Source organism: Nelusetta ayraudi, unplaced genomic scaffold (genome assembly GCF_046127955.1).
Source record: "Nelusetta ayraudi isolate G7.1 ecotype Tasmania unplaced genomic scaffold, CSIRO-AGI_Nayr_v1 ptg000075l, whole genome shotgun sequence".
NCBI lineage: Eukaryota > Metazoa > Chordata > Actinopteri > Tetraodontiformes > Monacanthidae > Nelusetta > Nelusetta ayraudi.
In genome coordinates this window covers 842326-859696 of record NW_027466125.1, presented here as the reverse complement: position 1 = coordinate 859696, position 17371 = coordinate 842326, and the positions used below count along the sequence as shown (strand labels likewise).

The 17371-nt window shown below is 45.2% G+C and overlaps 1 long non-coding RNA gene across 1 annotated transcript in view; it reads left to right on the top strand.

The window, feature by feature from the left end:
* Positions 1-9539: 9539 nt before the first annotated feature.
* The window catches only part of LOC142899708 (uncharacterized), a 272243-nt gene continuing 264411 nt past the window's right edge, over positions 9540-17371 (top strand). Inside the window, exon 1 of the long non-coding RNA XR_012928801.1 lies at positions 9540-9572. This is a non-coding gene — a long non-coding RNA (uncharacterized LOC142899708). The remainder of the gene's footprint in view (positions 9573-17371) is intronic.

Here is a 17371-nt window from a genome sequence, read left to right as displayed (position 1 = left end):
GCAGCTTAACATCTACTTTTTTTTAACCCCCCCCCCCGTCCCCCCTCCACCCCCCGCTGAGGGGAGACGGGCGGCTTAATTAGCAGTCAACACAATTAAAATAGACTTTCTCCCTCCCTCTCCTTCCAGCGGACCATCAACTGTTTAATCCGTCAGCGAGACGCGAGTGGGCGGCGGTGGAGAGGCAACAAGAGGAAAAACAAGAGGGCGGGGCGGGGGGGGGGGGGGGGGGCTGGGGGGGGGGTGCAAAGACCCACGGGAGGGAAAAGACCCAGTTTCAGGGCAACACACAGTTTTTATAAAGGAGAAGGAAAAAAAAGAGAATGATGAAAGAGCGAGAGAAGGTAGAGCGAGCGAGGGGGAGGAGTCAAAGGCAGGAGAGAGAGAGAGAGCGGAGGGAATACCACACAGTGTGATTGACAGGTTAGGTGTGTGTGTGTGTGTGTGTGTGTGTGTGTGTGTGTGTTACAGCACTGTACACAGATGTAATGATGGTGTATGTTGGGACGGCTGGTTGACACAAGCGCTGCTGTCAGGGCAGTGCTGTCTCTCTCTCTCTCTCTCACACACACACACACACGCACGCACACACACACACACACGGTCCCATGACAGAGATCACTGTCTGTGCCTCCTTCTGTCACACACTACATGTAGTTGGCACCGAATGAGGTCAGACGGGGTAATTAACACACACAGGACTCACAAGCCTGACTGTCTCTCTCTCTCTCTCTCTCTCTCTCTCTCTCTCTCTCTCTCTCTCTCTCTCTCTCACACACACACACACACACACGCGCACGGGTCAGAATGACATCCGGGCTTCACTTTTTTACACAATACCTTTTGTCAACTCACATTTATCCCATTTCTATGAAGCCTGATAGTGGGACAGGACAAGAAGAAACTGAACTGACAGCAGCAGGTCAATAAAAGAGCAGGCGGTCATTCAGCAGCAACAGGAAGTTGAAATGATGTCGCTGCAGAGAAACCAGTCCCTCAAAAAGCAAATGATGATTGGAGGCTAGTTTCTTTTCTAACATTGTTTAACATCGACATCAACGGTCTTATGTTATGATTTATTTGCTTCGGCTATACTGTGGAGTTGGTAAGATTGTTTCAATTGGCAGGCTAGCAGAAACCCATTGACTTGCTCTAGCCTAGCCTAGCCTAGCACTAGCTAGCGCGATAAGCTAAGCCGGATGGAAGCACTGAGATGGAACATGTTGAAATGGTCTCCACTGATAAATAAAAGACTGGCTAGCTTGAAAATGAGGTCCTACGGTGTGTCCAACATTCTGAACCAGCACCTTTAAATATCTGTACCTGTTGTTCTTGGATCAGGCAGTTAATAAGACACAAGTTGCTAAGCCAACCAAAAGGGAGGCAAAGGGCCATAGCCAATGACTCCTCAATGCTTTCGCTGGTTAGCGTCACCCGGACGCTATGTTGAATTAGCGCCAAAAGATGATTTGACAGGTTTGGAGGATATCAAAGTTGGGTCCCCGGCCCTCAAAGCATCTCTCTCTGCTTGACGTGAGAAGGCAATGACACGTTTCTGTTCAAAACGTCACCTAACACTTTACTGACGTCTTCACTCCCAGGTTCCCATGTCATCAGATGGACGATGCCAGCTCGACTTTGCTAGCTTGTCAGAGCTGCCGATCCCAGGGGGAGGGCATCTATTGAATATATTGAAAGACATCATAAGAGAGGAGGAGGTGGCACATTTGATGGACAGACGGACGGACAGACGGAGGGACTGGTGGGGATTAATAGCGGAGGTGATATCAGCAGTGGGCAAACTGTCCATAGTGAGATTTTCTGTGAATGAAAATGTGGCAGCGGCAGCTTCCAACCACTCACTTCCCCTCTGTGTGTGTGTGTGTGTGTGTGTGTGTGTGTGTGTGTGTGTGTGTCCTGAAGTAACGCTGATAGCCAGAGTAAGCTCTGGGAATTTAATCTCAGTGGAGCAATGCTGTGCTCCCCTGATAACTAAACACAACACACACACACACACACACACACACACACATGCTAATGTCTCTAACGGAGCCTCATCCCCCCATCATTTCACTTTGGCTGTACATTAAGCACCAGCAACACACACCCACACTCACACACACAGACACACACAGACACACAGACACACAGACACACCTTCTTCAGCAACTCTTTTGTGCCCATCAGCAAGGCACTAAACCTGTGGATCAGTGGGTCGAGGCTGCAGATTGCTTTTCATTCACAGCATCGTCTTTCATAACATCTGATAGAAAAATATGTATGGAAAAAAATCAACAGTTAAATTGCTATGTGTGTTGATGCTGCCCCCCCCAAGGACAAACCTTCTTACTGCACCGCCTCAAACAGGAAACGTTACCAGGCAGTTTTGATTCAACAGGAAGAGAGAACTGTTTGTTGTGTGTCTTAGCACACTTGATGGAACGCCTCCCAAGTTCTTTGAGATTTGTCTCACATCTACTTCGGAAAATTGAAAAAAAAAAATAAATAGATTTTGACAGCGTCTGTCATCCAACTACTGCAGCAGCAGCAGCAGCAGCAGCAGTTTGAAGGCAGCCTGTGTAGAAGGCAGTGTCATCAGCAGCGTTTCTGGAAAGCCTGCCTGTGCACCGGACTCACGCTGCAGTTTGTGTCTCCTGGGAACAACAGAGGAGCAGAAGAGTTCGCGGGGGCCGCTCGGAAATACATTTGGCATATTTCCTACCCGTGCAAAAGTGATCACGGCCCGCACGGTCCGTGTTATTTTTTTCGTACAGTCGCGTGTTTGAATTCCAACGGCTAATCCAAGAGATACTCTAGCATTTACTTTTGAGTTAAATGAGCCAAATAGCGGCTGGATTATAGAGCATATCAGAAATCTGTAGCAACCAGATGTTTAGGTTCAATGTAATTTTTAATATTTTTGTTCTATATTTTATAGTGCTAGTAGTGCGGAAATAAAAAAAAGATGTAATCAAGTTAATTATAGATGTTCCTTACGATTAATCATGATTAATCAACGAGAAGAAGAAGTTGGATGGGTTGTTGTGGCGTCTTTGGTTTAGTTAGTTAATGCGCGAAACACTGGTCGGTTAGATTAAATGCATCTTCTGGTTCTTTCAACCTCCGAATACCCTGAGAAAACAGTCTCAGGGAGAAATGTGACGGAATAAAGCCATAACACATTTGGTAAAACAAACAAAAAAACAAACAAAACCCTAAACTAAATACTAAATACAATACTTAGCTCAGGACTGATTGGCTTTCCGCCCCTTTACCTGTCAGTCAGTCAGTCAGTCAGGCCCTGTTTGCACTAGGCCACTAGTAACTGTTTTGGGGGATCGTATCACAAGTACGCATCTTGAAGCATCTGTTCACACATGGCATTAACATGCGTCTCCAGTGTGCCACTTGTGATCGCATTCGTGCATTTTTAATCACTAGGGGCAGTAAAGCGCAAAACTACGGCTAGTTTCACCTGAAAACGAATAAGAATCAACTTCCTGTTTGCGGACTATCAAGTCCTATATCAGATGACAATACGGATTTGGAGTGTTTCCACTTGGTTACTTTGTGTGATTTTTGCCGATCGGAATAAGAAAAACGCTTGAAATGACCAAGTGCAAACACGGCCTCAGTCAGTCGGTGGGAGTGTCTATCACACAGGAAGAGGAATCGCCTGGCAGACGTTCCCATCACATCCAGTCATGACTCTGCAGTGAGTCACTATGGAGGCTGGACGCTCAAGTATGTGACTATCTACTCTCTCTCTCCATCTCACTCTCTCTCTCACTCTGTGTTACTTGCAGCCTTCAGGTTCCCTCTTTTTCCAGCTGATCAGAACTCGTCTCCTCTTCAGGTGGCAGAGATGACGGTTGAGTCGTGATTTTTGTCCACACTTGGCAAAGAACGACTCGATGAAATGGCCTCTGTCTCATTGTGAGTTTTTCCATAATGCGTTTCTTTCTCTATTATTTTTTTATTTGCTCAATTTGTCTCCAATAACTCGATCTGTGGACAATTTTCCGGTGGATTCGGCGTTCTTGCACTGAGTTACATCACATCCTGTCCCGTTCTGATCCAAGGTCCTTTAAATATATCATGACAATCCCTTAAAATAAAGCCATATTTTCAGAATTTTTTCAAAAGCCCCCGACGACCTCGCCAGAAAATTCAAATATAGAGTGTATGGTGCACATATAGCTCATTATACTTGAGGGCTCGGATCATGTGATCTGATCAACCGAGGAGCTGGAAATAAAAAGCTAAAATGAAATAAATATTTTTCAAAAACAAAATTTTACTACTACATGTCAGCAAAGGAAACAAAAGGGACCTCCAGCTAAGCATATTACACATTAGACATTACAGAGCAACAAAATCACTCTGAGCAGTGCTGCTTGATTTTTCTGCTATGTTCTTTATTGACTCAACAAAAGGTGCTCTGCACGGCCGTCACCCACCGACCAACCACACTTCCCAGGCATCACATGCTCCCATGTGCTGCCTGGTGATGTAATATCTGACTTCTTATGAAATGTGGCAAAAGAATCACATAAAAAAAATAGAACATTCTTTTTACTTGTGCTAAAAGAAAAACAAAACAATGGAATGAGTCAGAAAAGAACAGGCTGAGGAAAAGTAATTTCTGGGGTTGTAAAAACAATGTTTCATTAAATACAAAAATATATCGAATAAAAAACACCAAGATGTTATTGTTTGGTTCGGAGGGTCCGTATTCAATATTTCCAGATACTGATTTTTCAAACTGGAGGAGCTTTGCGGTTTGATTTATAAACTTGATTTAATTCAAAAAGCATATTTAGCCTTCTGTTTACAGCCTGTTTAAACAAAAACCACGCCAGTCCAGCTCTGTGCTGAAACTTTGCAGACAGGTTTAAAAAGCGGCTCCACGGCAAAACCAACACCAGGCAGGATTCATTGACAATAACCTGGGAGATGTATCAGTACCCGCTGTGACATCACAAAGGGCTGGGTTCCAGATAATGTGTTTTTTTTCCAAACTTCTGGAGCAGGCAGAGGAAGTAAAGGATCAAGTTTTTCCCTCATTGCTGGTGAGGGTGCGGGGGTGGGGTATGGGGGGGTGTTACTGTCCAATAGGTGCTAGGTGGCGCCCCTAGTGGTTAGAAAGGAGAATTTTGCATATAGAGGGAGCTCTGAATTGGTCAAAATCTAAATTTTAAAGCGACATATGGGACAGAACCCACTTTATTCAACACGACGTGGCACAAACACAAGCAAACATTATTCCTCCATCATTCTCCTCTTTATTTTAAACTCTTTCATCTTTTGTCTCTGTTCTTTTCACAGCACTTACACAAGTAAGTAGTAGCAGCAGCAGCAGCAGCGAAGGCAAAAATAAAGCGAAGAGTAGACTTTTCTTCTCTGCGGGTGTACTTCAGTGACACATGATGGTCTGAACAGACGCACCAGCTAACGCGGGACCTTGAACGCAGCACGATGGTCCTCACAGCGTTTAAACCGAGCAGGGAGCCAGCGAGCGCACCCCCCTGATCATTTAATGAAGGCCTTTGTCATTAATGGAGTTCTTTAGAATGAAGCACCACCGCCGCCGCCGTGCTTGTTACACCTTCAGCTCAAGTGGTCTTATATTAAGCCCCCCTTCGCACTCTCAACCTTTGTATTTTATTTAACCTATGTTTAACCGGGGGAAGCTCAATTAGGAATTAGCCTCTCGGATGTGTTTGCTTTGTGAGTGTGTGTGTGTGTGTGTGTGTGTGTGTGTGTGTGAGAGAGAGAGAGAGGGCGAGGGAAGGAGAGAGAGAGAGAGAGAGAGAGATGAGGGGGTAGAACGAGTATTCGGGAATGACAGACAGAAGTGAGGAGGATAATGAGGGGGGGAGGGAGGAAGAGGAAGGAGGAGGAGGAGGAGGAGGTGAGAGGACTGTCAGGCAGCAGACGAAAAGCTTTGTTTGAAGTGTCAGTTCTACAACGCGCTTTCTTTGTCTGTGTTCGTGTTTGTGTGCGTGCGTGCCTGTGTGCGTGCGTGCCTGTGTGTGTGTGTGTGTGTGTGTGTTTGTGCGCACTCATTCAGACGGCACTGACATCAGAGGACGATCAGCAGGCATTCCTGGAGAGGCGGAGATGAGGAGCACCGTCAATATGAGGAATCTGCAGCAGCTCTTAGCTCTGTATGTGTGTGTGTGTGTGTGTGTGTGTGTGTGTGTGTGTGTGTGGCAAGATGGGAGGCGGGGCTACCTACCACCGTGCCTTTGACACGGGCGGGGGTGGGGCGGGGTGTGGGGGGGCTGTCGGCGGTTCTAATGAGACGCTGGGGGGCTTCAAACACGACCGTCGCGCTTGGTTTTTAATGTGCGTCACATGCGAAGTCGGGACGGGACGGAGTGACGATGATGATGAGAGGAAGAGCGGCGCTTTGTGTCTACGCGTCAGTGTCGCGTCACACCCAGAAACCTTCGTCTGGGAGGGAAGCATCCCATTTCCATATGTACACCTTATTTTCCACTCCCGCGGCTTGTTTGTTTGTTTGTTTGTTTGTTTGTTTGTTTCTCTGGCTCTTGTTTGCATTTATAGAGCAGTGATCTCAAGTCCTCTCAGCATGGCAGTAGAACAAATGAAAAAAAAATAAAAAAAAATCACTTTTCTAATCCCACTCAGCGGCAGGGAAAATATCAGCGGCTCAAAGTAAATACTGGAGGTGATGCCACCGGAGGTCCTCCCAGGATGGATGGGACCAGTGCAGGACTTTCTGACAACACAGGTGTCTTATATGAACGACACACTGCAATATTACCGCAGATGAAAAAAAAAAAAGTGTTGTTTTTGTTCACAATGAAACAAATTGTACAAATGAACACAATAAGAACGTTCTTAAAAAGTCCACACTCCAAATGTCCAGAGCGAGTTTTCTTATCATGTCTTAACATATATATATATATATGTATATATATATATATATATATATATATATATATATATATATGTATACATATATATATATATATATATATATATATACATATATATATATATATATATATATATATATGTTTAATATATAATATTGACACAGTGGCGCAGTCGTTAGCGCTGCCGCCTCACAGCAAGAAGGTCATGGGTTCTATTCCGGGCCTGGGACCTTTTTGTGTGGAGTTTGCATGTTCTCCCTGTGTCTGCGTGAGTTCTCATGCATGCAAACATGCATGTGAGCTCAATTCTAAATTGTCCGTAGGTGTGCATGTGAGTGTGAATGGTTGTTTGTCTCTATGTGGCCCTGCGATGGACTGGCAACTTGTCCAGGGTGTCACCCTGCCTTCGCCCTAAGACAGCTGGGATAGGCTCCATCAGACCCCTGTGACCCTGAATAGGAATAAGCGGGTATAGAAGATGGATGGATGTATATATAATATTAGGGCTAAGAGTACATGTGAGTGTTTGCTGTACTACTGTACCAACTGCTGTTGGTTGAGCAGCATCAGAGAGCTGACGCGGTTGCTTTTCATTGGTTAATGAATTGGTTGCGCTGAACAATTTGCTACGGCATCCTCCCACGACAACTTTGCATCTGTGCATTTGGTATTTGTGTGTCTCCTCAGGACAAAGTCAACTGCTACTAGAATACAGGCTGCAGGCATAACGTCACATTTGCTCAAATTTGTCTCAATTCCCCACAATACAAAACAAACAAACGGAAAAACAACTGACTCAGAAGCTTCTCGTCTTCGCACGTCTTCGAAATAACAATTGCACATCTCAGAAATGCAGTATGCCGCCAACTGCACACATTGAATTTTAAATACATCCAACGTGGGAGGGAGGAAGATTCGTCCTGTTTCCCAGCCGCAGAAGGAAGACATTTTAAGCAAGTCTTTTATTTATTGATTTTTTTTTTATTTTTTTTTAGCTCTTTCCAGTGGCACATCTGTGCTGATGAGCCACTCTTCCCTCGCCGCACAAGCAGAACATTGTCCACCATGTGCGATAATTCACAGCCGATGGTGCAAAGATTTGTGCTGTTTTCATTAATAACGGATCATTTTCCTACGTTTTAATGAGGTGCTGCCGACAAACAACCAAGATGAAGTGTTGTTGGATTGTGTTTTTCACAAGTTTAGACAGGCAAAAAAAAAAAAAAAAAAAAAAAAAAAAACAACCCCAAAAAACAGCAGGAGCGACAGCATGGACATAGAAGAAGAAGGAAGTCGGAGGCTCTATAATTAGATGGAAGGCAACAAAATTGAGAAAAAAAAAACTTTTTCTTTTGGGAACATGTTGAGAAGTACATCCTGGGTTCTGTTTAGCTTGGCACTTATGCTAGAAGAGGTGCTTGTAGGTGGTTGTAAGTACACAACAACTAAAATAATACCTTCCTTGCAACAGGACTTTCTTCGCATGACATTGCAGTAAGTGGCACTCAAAGATGTTTCTGTTATTGCACAACATGCCTATTTTCCACCCCCCTCAACCCCCCGCCCCAAAGTTGATGTCATAACGCTGCTTTGATTTCTTCCTCACCATCTCCTTTATCACTGTTTATTATGTGACAGTCAAGAAAAAAACACAGAAAATCTTCCTCTTTCATCTTTCCTTCACAACCACACATTTTCACACGGCCCCCAACCAAATATCGTCTCTGCATTAAATATGGATGGAAAGGACAGAAATGACTGCCTTGATCTGAGCGTTTCCCTCGTGCTTTGCAGGTTTTTGGGGAATCTTTAAGTAGTCGGAATGGGCGGTTCTGAGACACCACTGTATTCGGATCCACCATCCAGGAGCCAAATGGATTTCTTTTGGCCATCAAACACAGACATTTGGAGAGACGGGTTTGGAGTAATTCAGCCTCCGTGTGTGGCGTCGTGCCCGCAGCCTGCTTTTCACTTTCAGTCTCTACGGCTGAACTCTGACGACAGCGATGACGCTTTGACGCTACGGTACCGGCGCTGCTTCACATCACGGTGTTCCCACATTTCCTTTCTGGTTTTTAGAAGTGTAATTACCAAGTTTGCCTGTGGAGTGTTTGAGAAAAGAGCACAGTGGGAATTTGTGGCAGAGTTTAACAGCGCAACAACACACAAACACACACACACACACACACACACAGACACAGACACAGACACACACACACACGGAGAAGCGGGTGGCTTTCTTCCATCCCAAAGAGAGAGGAAAGAAAAAAACCTTGATCATGATGCGATGAGTCAAATCAGCAGTGATCAGCAGCATGAATGAAAAAAAAGGAAGTGGGGCCGGGGGGTGGGGGGGGGGTAGTGGGGGAGGGGCAGGGTCAATAATTCAAACGTGCACTCGACGTGCACGTCTGCGCTGAACGCGTGCGACTATCCACTGATGAGAAAGAAATTAACGCTTGCCAAATTAGGTAATGAGATAATGAATGAGTGCGCTTAACTACATCCTGTAGTCTGTGAAATCAGAGAGAGAGAGAGAGAGAGATAGAGAGAGTGAGAGAGAGAGAGAGAGTGAACAATGGATAGAAGAGAGGTGGGGAAAGAGAGAGAGACTGAGAGAGAGAGAGCAAGAGAGAGAGAGAGATAGAGAGAGAGAGAGAGAGAGTGAACAATGGATGGAAGAGAGGTGGGGAAAGAGAGAGAGAGAGTGAGAGAGTGAGAGAGAGAGAGAGTGAGTGAGAGTGGGAGAGAGAGTGAACAATGGATGGAAGAGAGGTGGGGAAAGAGAGAGTGAGAGAGAGAGAGAGAGAGTGAGTGAGAGTGAGAGTGAGAGAGAGAGAGAGTGAGTGAGAGTGAGAGAGAGAGTGAACAATGGATGGAAGAGAGGTGGGGAAAGAGAGAGTGAGAGAGAGAGAGAGAGAGCGGGACTCTGCACACGTTGCCGTTTTCATCTGCATGCTTCAATATGTGTGTGTGTGTGTGTGTGTGTGTGTGTGTGTGTTGTGTCACCTCAAGAGCTTTTGGAAAACTCTGCTTTGTTGTTGGAAGTCAGCTTTTTAATTTTTTTTTATTTTGGTGCAACTTCTGCGACTTGACCTCCCAGAATTGGCAGCCGGAGTCAAAAGATTGAAACAATGCCAGTGTCAATCTTCCTAGCAGGGTTTAGACTAAAGTGCCATGTTTTTCCTATCATATCTTATATCCATCATTTAGTTGATCATTCAGAGTGACAACCACGCTGCTGGAACAGAACCCACTCCACTCATTGGACCATTTCTTATGAATTAATGCAGGCTTGTGATTGGCCTGAGCGTGGCTATGCTTGACGACCACAGTGCCCCCTCTTGGCTTGGAGTGGGTTTGCTCTGCATTGCCTGACAGCCTGGCTGCGCATTTGCAGCAGACGAGGACAGCAATATTTAAACGTATTGGAGAATTTTTTTCTGTGCACCGGGAGGCTGGAAAAATAGAACACACACACACACACACACACACACACACACACACACACACACACACACACTGGCCTCAATAACAAAAACAATGCTGGACAGGCAGTTCATCATCAGGCCAGGAGGAGACAGAGAAAGATTAGAGTCCGTCCCAGTATTCACAGGAACATAAACTGTGTGTGTGTGTGTGTGTGTGTGTGTGTGTGTGTGTGTGTGTGTGTGTGTGTGTTTGTGTGTGTGTGTGTGTGTCTGTGTGTGTGTGTGCAGCATTGTCAGTAAACAGACTCTAAAAAAATAAATAAATGAAAAAAAAAAAATAAGAAAGGCTCAATTAAATTCAAAATGAGTTTGGCATCAACTTTGCTCCCAGCGCTTCCAGGATGTAAAACACACCTTATATTATCACACACGCACACACACACACACACACACACACACACACACACACACACACATACACACACACCGTCCTTGCTAAAATATGTATCATAATCCCTGAGCTTTAATCATCTGTGTCTCTGTCTGCCTTTTTTTCTTTTTTTTTTGCTGTGCGTGTCTGCGCTAGCTGCGGCACCGCTAGCTGCTGCTGCTGCTGCTGCTGCTGCTGCTGCTGCTGCTGCTGCTTTCAGGCTGTTTGTATGTTAATGAGATGTGTCATCGACAACATAACGGCTCGGGCTAATGCAATCACAGCCATTATCACGCTGATGATCTCTGTCCCGGACATTATTATCTCTCCTCTGTGTCGCTGACACACGCGTCTGGTCACATGCTGCCTTCTGGCGGTCCCGCCTCCACTCTTCGTCGTCGTCCTCCTCCTCCTCCTCCTCCTCCTCCTCCTCCTCCTCCACCGCCACCACCACTCGCACACACTGATTTCCTGCTTTTCCCGGCTCCGCCCCTCCACGCCCCCGCCCCATCTGCCTTTTTCCGTCAAAGGACCCGTGACAGTTCCACAAGTTTAATTGAGGACACATCGTCAGTTATCATCTGCATCAGGGTTAGGGTAGGAAATTCATTCACCAAATTGATTAATACGAAACAATACATACATGATTACATAAACTCTAATCACTTGATCAGATCATTGTGCAATAAATAAATACATAAATAACTGGGCAAATAGTCACTCCAAACCACCTTGGGTGCCATAATGTCATGGTGCCTGAGAGCGCCACACAGTGGCCACGCGCTGCTTCACCTCTACCAGCCAGCGATCTGTGCCTAGCGGGGCTACCTGTTGTACAGAAGCCTGATAGAGCGAGAGAGAGAGATGCAGGAAGTCATCATCATCATGTCAGGGGACACAAGGCCCCGCCCCCGAACACCCGGCCCCGCCCCCTCCCGAAGCCTCCTGCTGTTCTGACGCGACCTCGTCCATGTGGCTGCGACACTCCGTCTGTCCTCCTCCTCCTTCAACCATTTCCTCTCCTTTCCAGTCTGTCTGACTGCGTGCGTGCGTGCGTGCGTGCGTGCGTGCGTGCGTGCGTGCGTGCGTGCGTGCGTGCGTGCGTGCGTGCGCATAGAGGCTTTTGCCTGCCAGCATTACCAGGCTGCACACAAACACATACACCAACATAATCACACGCGGAAGCTCACGCACGCACACACACACACACACACACACAAACACTGTGCACTGTCGTCTGTCTTGCATATATACAAACTGGCACACAGTGTGTGTGTGTGTGTGTGTGTGTGTGTGTGTCTGAGAAAGATAATACAATTTTTTGGGACTCCGGCAGCAGTACCTCTTCTTCTACGTTGCTATGGTAACAAGCTCCGGACCAGAGACTGAGAGCGAGAAAGATGGATAGAGAGACCCCCAAGGACACACACACACACACATACACACACACACACACACACACACACACACACACACACACACACACACACACACACACACACTGCAAACATACCTCCACAGCACCTTCCCCACTCTGTCTGTCTCAGACAAAAGGCTTTTCCAGCCAATTATCCGGGCCTGGCACATGAAGGGTTAACAGCTGCTCGGCGTCTGTACCACAGAGATTTTACCTCCAGCCATTTGGTCTGGGCTGTAATCGCTGCACACACACTTATTCTGCCGTGTTGCATACATTGCATTGCCAACTATGTGATAAAGCGTTTCCCAATTGTGGCGGGCTGGGGGGGTGCGAGGTGCCAGCTGAGCGGCACGCCGTGATTCATTGTCACTGTTGCCTAATGGTGAATCAATATCTGCGGCTCTGCAGATTGGACTTTATTAAGCTTATTTGCATGTCTCTGCTGGGATGGAATTGCTGTGTTTTACCGGACGTGAGGTGAAAATAAAATTAGAGTTTGATTTGATTTTGTTGTTTGAGGAAAATCAATGTCGCCGGATCAAAAAAAAAAAAAAGAGGAGTACAAATATCACAGTAAAATGCGAGTGTTGGCAAACCAAAGGGTACTGGCTACTTCAATTAGGGTGTTCAGCGAAAAGGCTTAAAAAAACCATCAAATATTTCACAGGCATTTATTGGGGGATCGCATTACACAAGCAGTGAAATCTTTTAAACGAGATTGTTATTAAGCTAGCAATAAGAAGATGAAACCAAGTGTGTCCTTATAATTGATGCAAAGATCATAATGTGATGTTAACATTATTATTCTGTAATTGAATGCTGTCTGTTCAGTTTTTTGTTTTTGTTTTGCTGGTCTCACAAAAGGGCATTTTTGGAGAAATAATCACTAGCTCGGAGCAGCCTTGATGTGCAGCTACTTGGCTACCACAAGACCCCCTAAATTAAACAGCAGTGGAGTGTGCATAACAAAAACAAGAGGGGGAGAGGGGGGTGGCAGCATAAAGGCCTAGAAACTCTTTAATAAGGTACCCAGAGGTTCATTACAGCGAGCACATAATTACAGTTACAACTACAATTAGCACAATAACTGCCATCCACAACAGGGAGATGTGAGAGTACGCTGGAAGTTAGCGGTAGCTGCAGTAGCTGCAGTAGCTGCCACGTGCTGTGTTGGACCTCGATGTGCCAACAAGCAGGGAGGTGTGTGAGGTGACAGACACAGGCTGTTGTCACTGCGGGGGGGTTGTTGGTTGGAAAGCCTCCGTCATTTGTCTCATCCTTCAAGAGGAACAAAGTCTGGCCCGGTGGCACCGAGCTCAGCTGCAAAACGGCTCCGCGGAAAGAGAAGAAAGCCGCGGCGCCAGCGGCGCCGCATGCACGCTCGCGCTAGCGTAGCGGAGGTTGCGCAGGTTATCATCCGGCTTGTTCGGCAAATAAAGCCAAGGCCAAGCTGTTTGTGTGCCAGACGCTCTCGCGCACTTGTGTGCGACGCGGCGCTGCGATGCTACAACCTGCTACCTGCACTGATCCTCCGGGTGGATCCTCTGCACACTACACTCGCTATCAGATCCTTTTTCCTGCAGAAAGGCCCTGAGGGCTCCACATATTCAACAGTGCTGTTTGCTCTGCATGCTCTCAGTGTGCAGTAGCAGACGTACAAACCCTGATGGCACTGTGGTTCTCACTGGAGAGGCTCCAGAGTGCCATCGACACAATCGCAATCAATCCATCGCATCCGAAAGTATCTGGGCTGCAAAAGGCTCCAAGATCTCATCGGACATTGGACTCGACAGTGAACTGCAGATAGAAAAGTGGAGGCACTTCATCAATTGAACAGATCCCTGGTTTAACTAATCATTTATTTATTCATTAGCAGGGATAAACACCCTCTTAATATTCAAGAGGAGACTCAGCTAAGAAAATGCTCAAGTCTAGACTTAAATCTTTATCTTTAAATCTCTATCCGATTTACATATTAGTGAGTTAGTTAAAGAAAAAAAAAAAATACTCAGCAGTTTAAACACAAAGGTGCTGAAGAGCAATCTGAATGGGTAACCAGATAGTGAATAGTCTCATTACAAGCACACAATGAGGACATCAAACGGATAAACGCTAAAGCCTCCTCTTAATTTGTACCTGGGCACCACAGAAGAAGAGGACCCTGGCAGTGCGTTTCTAGGTCAGTCCTTCCTGCGTGGCAGACCATCAAGGCCGCCCACGTAGCAACTCTGGGGATGCGATGTTTTGAGAGGCCCAGTTCTTCGGCAGATTCAGACAGACAAGGACTTTGTATTCTGTCAGCGTGAAAACGTCAGATGGGACCTGGAATCTGTTTTCAGTTGTTATCTCGTCTCAGGCACAGGCTGGCTCACAGTGGTGTGGCGCTGCACACTGACTCAGCCAGCTCTGGCAAAAAAAGCACAAAAAAAAATACCGCACTCATGTGAAGCCAGACCGAAAGATCCCTTTGTCAACACTGCGGACAGATATTGTCCTGTTATTGCTAGTTAGGCATCGTTCCTGTTACAGAGTCCTGTTGACTGATTTAGTTTTTCTTTTTTTTTTTTTTAGGAGCGACTTTGATTGTAAATCAACAAGCCAAAACGGGTCAGGGGAAAGCGAGATGATTTTTTGCAACACTTTAATTGTTGACAAAAATATTTTTGAATACAGTTAAGGCAAGGCTAAGATAACTTTAGCGCTGCCAGTTTAGCGGCTGTTTACCGCCTCATTAAACTGCTACAGTGACAAATTTAGCAAGTTGGGGAAAACAATACTGTGGATATTGTTGTGAGGCAACATATTCTGACTCGTAGCATTATTATGATATTCTGGTCACAAGCATTCTTAAGATCACTAAGAACTTGGTAATAATTACAACAATTACATTTTGTAATTCGATCACAATGAATTCACAATGTTTTTGAGAAAAAATGCAATTTCGACAAATTTTCCTTCCACAGGGATTATGTTAGCTTTGGTCAGGTTAGTTTTGAACCCACAAATCAACAGCATAATCTCACTAAACCTTGACTTGGAATAAGGACAAAAATGTTACTCATGAAATTTTTACCTGATGCGAAAAACGTAAAGTTTGGGATGTTTTACAGGGACCCTGAATGCCAAATATTATGATCGTATATATTTGGGCAGAAATATATTGTCCAACTGCCAAATCTCCATGTTCATGCTTACCAAAAGGATAGGGGCTGCAATGTGACGGCTGTTCCACCAGAACTGATGGGTTTTTTGTTACAACAGACACATTTAGCTTTTTGTTTTCAGTTCAGACACTGAAGAGCGGCAATCTACGTGACAGAATCTCTGACCAGGGATCGTACTCACGGCCGACAGGACTTTACAAGTACAACAATGTGTGTCGTGCTATCTAAAAAGCACGTTTGAAGCAACAAAGATAAAGAGCGGTGCCTTTGAAAGTTTACAGCTGCAGTCTCCTCGGAGCAGCGTGGCAACGTTGCAGAGATCTTAAAATAAAAGCAAAGCCACATGCGATCGCGAGCTTGAATAGAAAAGGCCTGCTACTTGAAAATAAATGAGGACAATATTTCAAAGCAACATGAGGCTTTAAAGATTTAATACCTAAAGATCGACATTGATAACACAATCACACCAGGCAAGATAAAAAAAAAAAACAATGGAGAGAAAGTGGGAAGCAGGAGTGAAAACGATAAGCTGGAAACAAAGCGCCGAGGAGAAGGGGTTAAATAAACAGCATATAAAGTGCTGCTGGGAATTACGTGTTCATGTGAGAACTTGTGGGAGGTGGAAGATGTGTAGGGCTTAGTGTTTATGTGTTGTTATTTACAGTGCCATTAACAATTTGACCTGCTTTTTCCTTTCCTTCTTGCGAGGACGGAGCCCTGCGGTGGGAGCGGCTCCATTGTTGTTGCTCAGGTTTATTATCCTTATTATTTGCCTCCAGCTGTTGCGTACTTTCCCCACGGGGGCCTGAATGATGAGCAAACACTTCAAACAAATGTTGCTCCTTATTTTTCTAATGGCGCCACTAAAAATAACACTCAGAGCTGGAAACCGCTGCAAGTATTTCAACATCAATATCGGCGGCGTTGTCTTTCACAAAGGACTTTCCTGCGAGAGTCTCGCTGAGATGGATGTCAGGAGTCAGAATGGAGTCGCCCGAATTTACAAAAAGAAAGAAAAACATGCACACCACAAGAAAAGATAAAAGTGTAAAAATATTTTCAGACAAAATGTTTGTATAAAAATACGATTACCTTTGAAAAGGTGAGCGGTGCCTTTCATCAATGCAGCACTGTCTGAAGAAATGTATTAGAATTCTTCAGACATATATTTTTCTGAAAGAGGCTCTTCGACTGTGTTTATTTAATACTCAATGAAAGTACTGCCGTGTGAAAGTGAGTGAGAGGTGCAAGGCTTTGGGCTTCTGTCTGCACTGAGTGGTGGCAAGTCAAAGTCACACAAGCTTGGATAATTGTGCACTCAGGAGAAAAAAAAACATTAGATATAGTCATTATTCTTTGACTTTTACAACTCTGGCACTGGCATATCGGTTCAGGCTTTGCACTTCTTTCAATGACGTTGCCACATAGCAGTAAAAATGTTCTAATCACACCTCCCTTTGTTTCAAAGTGAACTTGCACTTCTATTAAATTCACTGTTTTCCACATATTTGACTGTGTTCTCATAAACATGCCAATGTAAGCACGCAAAGCATGTTTATCAGGAATGTTTAAACGATATTTTGAACGGATCTCACTTTTTGCCTCACAACAGTATCTTAAAGGTTTGGCTGTGGGTTGAACTATAAAAGCAAGTCGTGATTTGAGGTTAGGATGAGTAAGATATGAGGCATATTGTCAGCCACGCTAGGATTAGGCTAACATAATAAAAAATAAAATGATGGCTGTGTCTCAATTCAGGGTCTGCATCCTGCATTTGAAGGCCAGTTGCGTCATAGCACTGCGCAAAGGCTTCTCCCAATTCCCAATAATCCGAAGGACACTCCAAATGCGCCCTTGAAATGCGCCCTACTTTTAGCCGATTCGAAGGATACACCGCTACTATCCTTCACGTCCTTCTATATCCCAGGATGCTTTGCGTGCTGCTGCAAAGCATCCTGGGATCCTGGGAAGTCAGCTGAAATGGCGCCATCTACTGGCAAAGACACAACTTATAAATT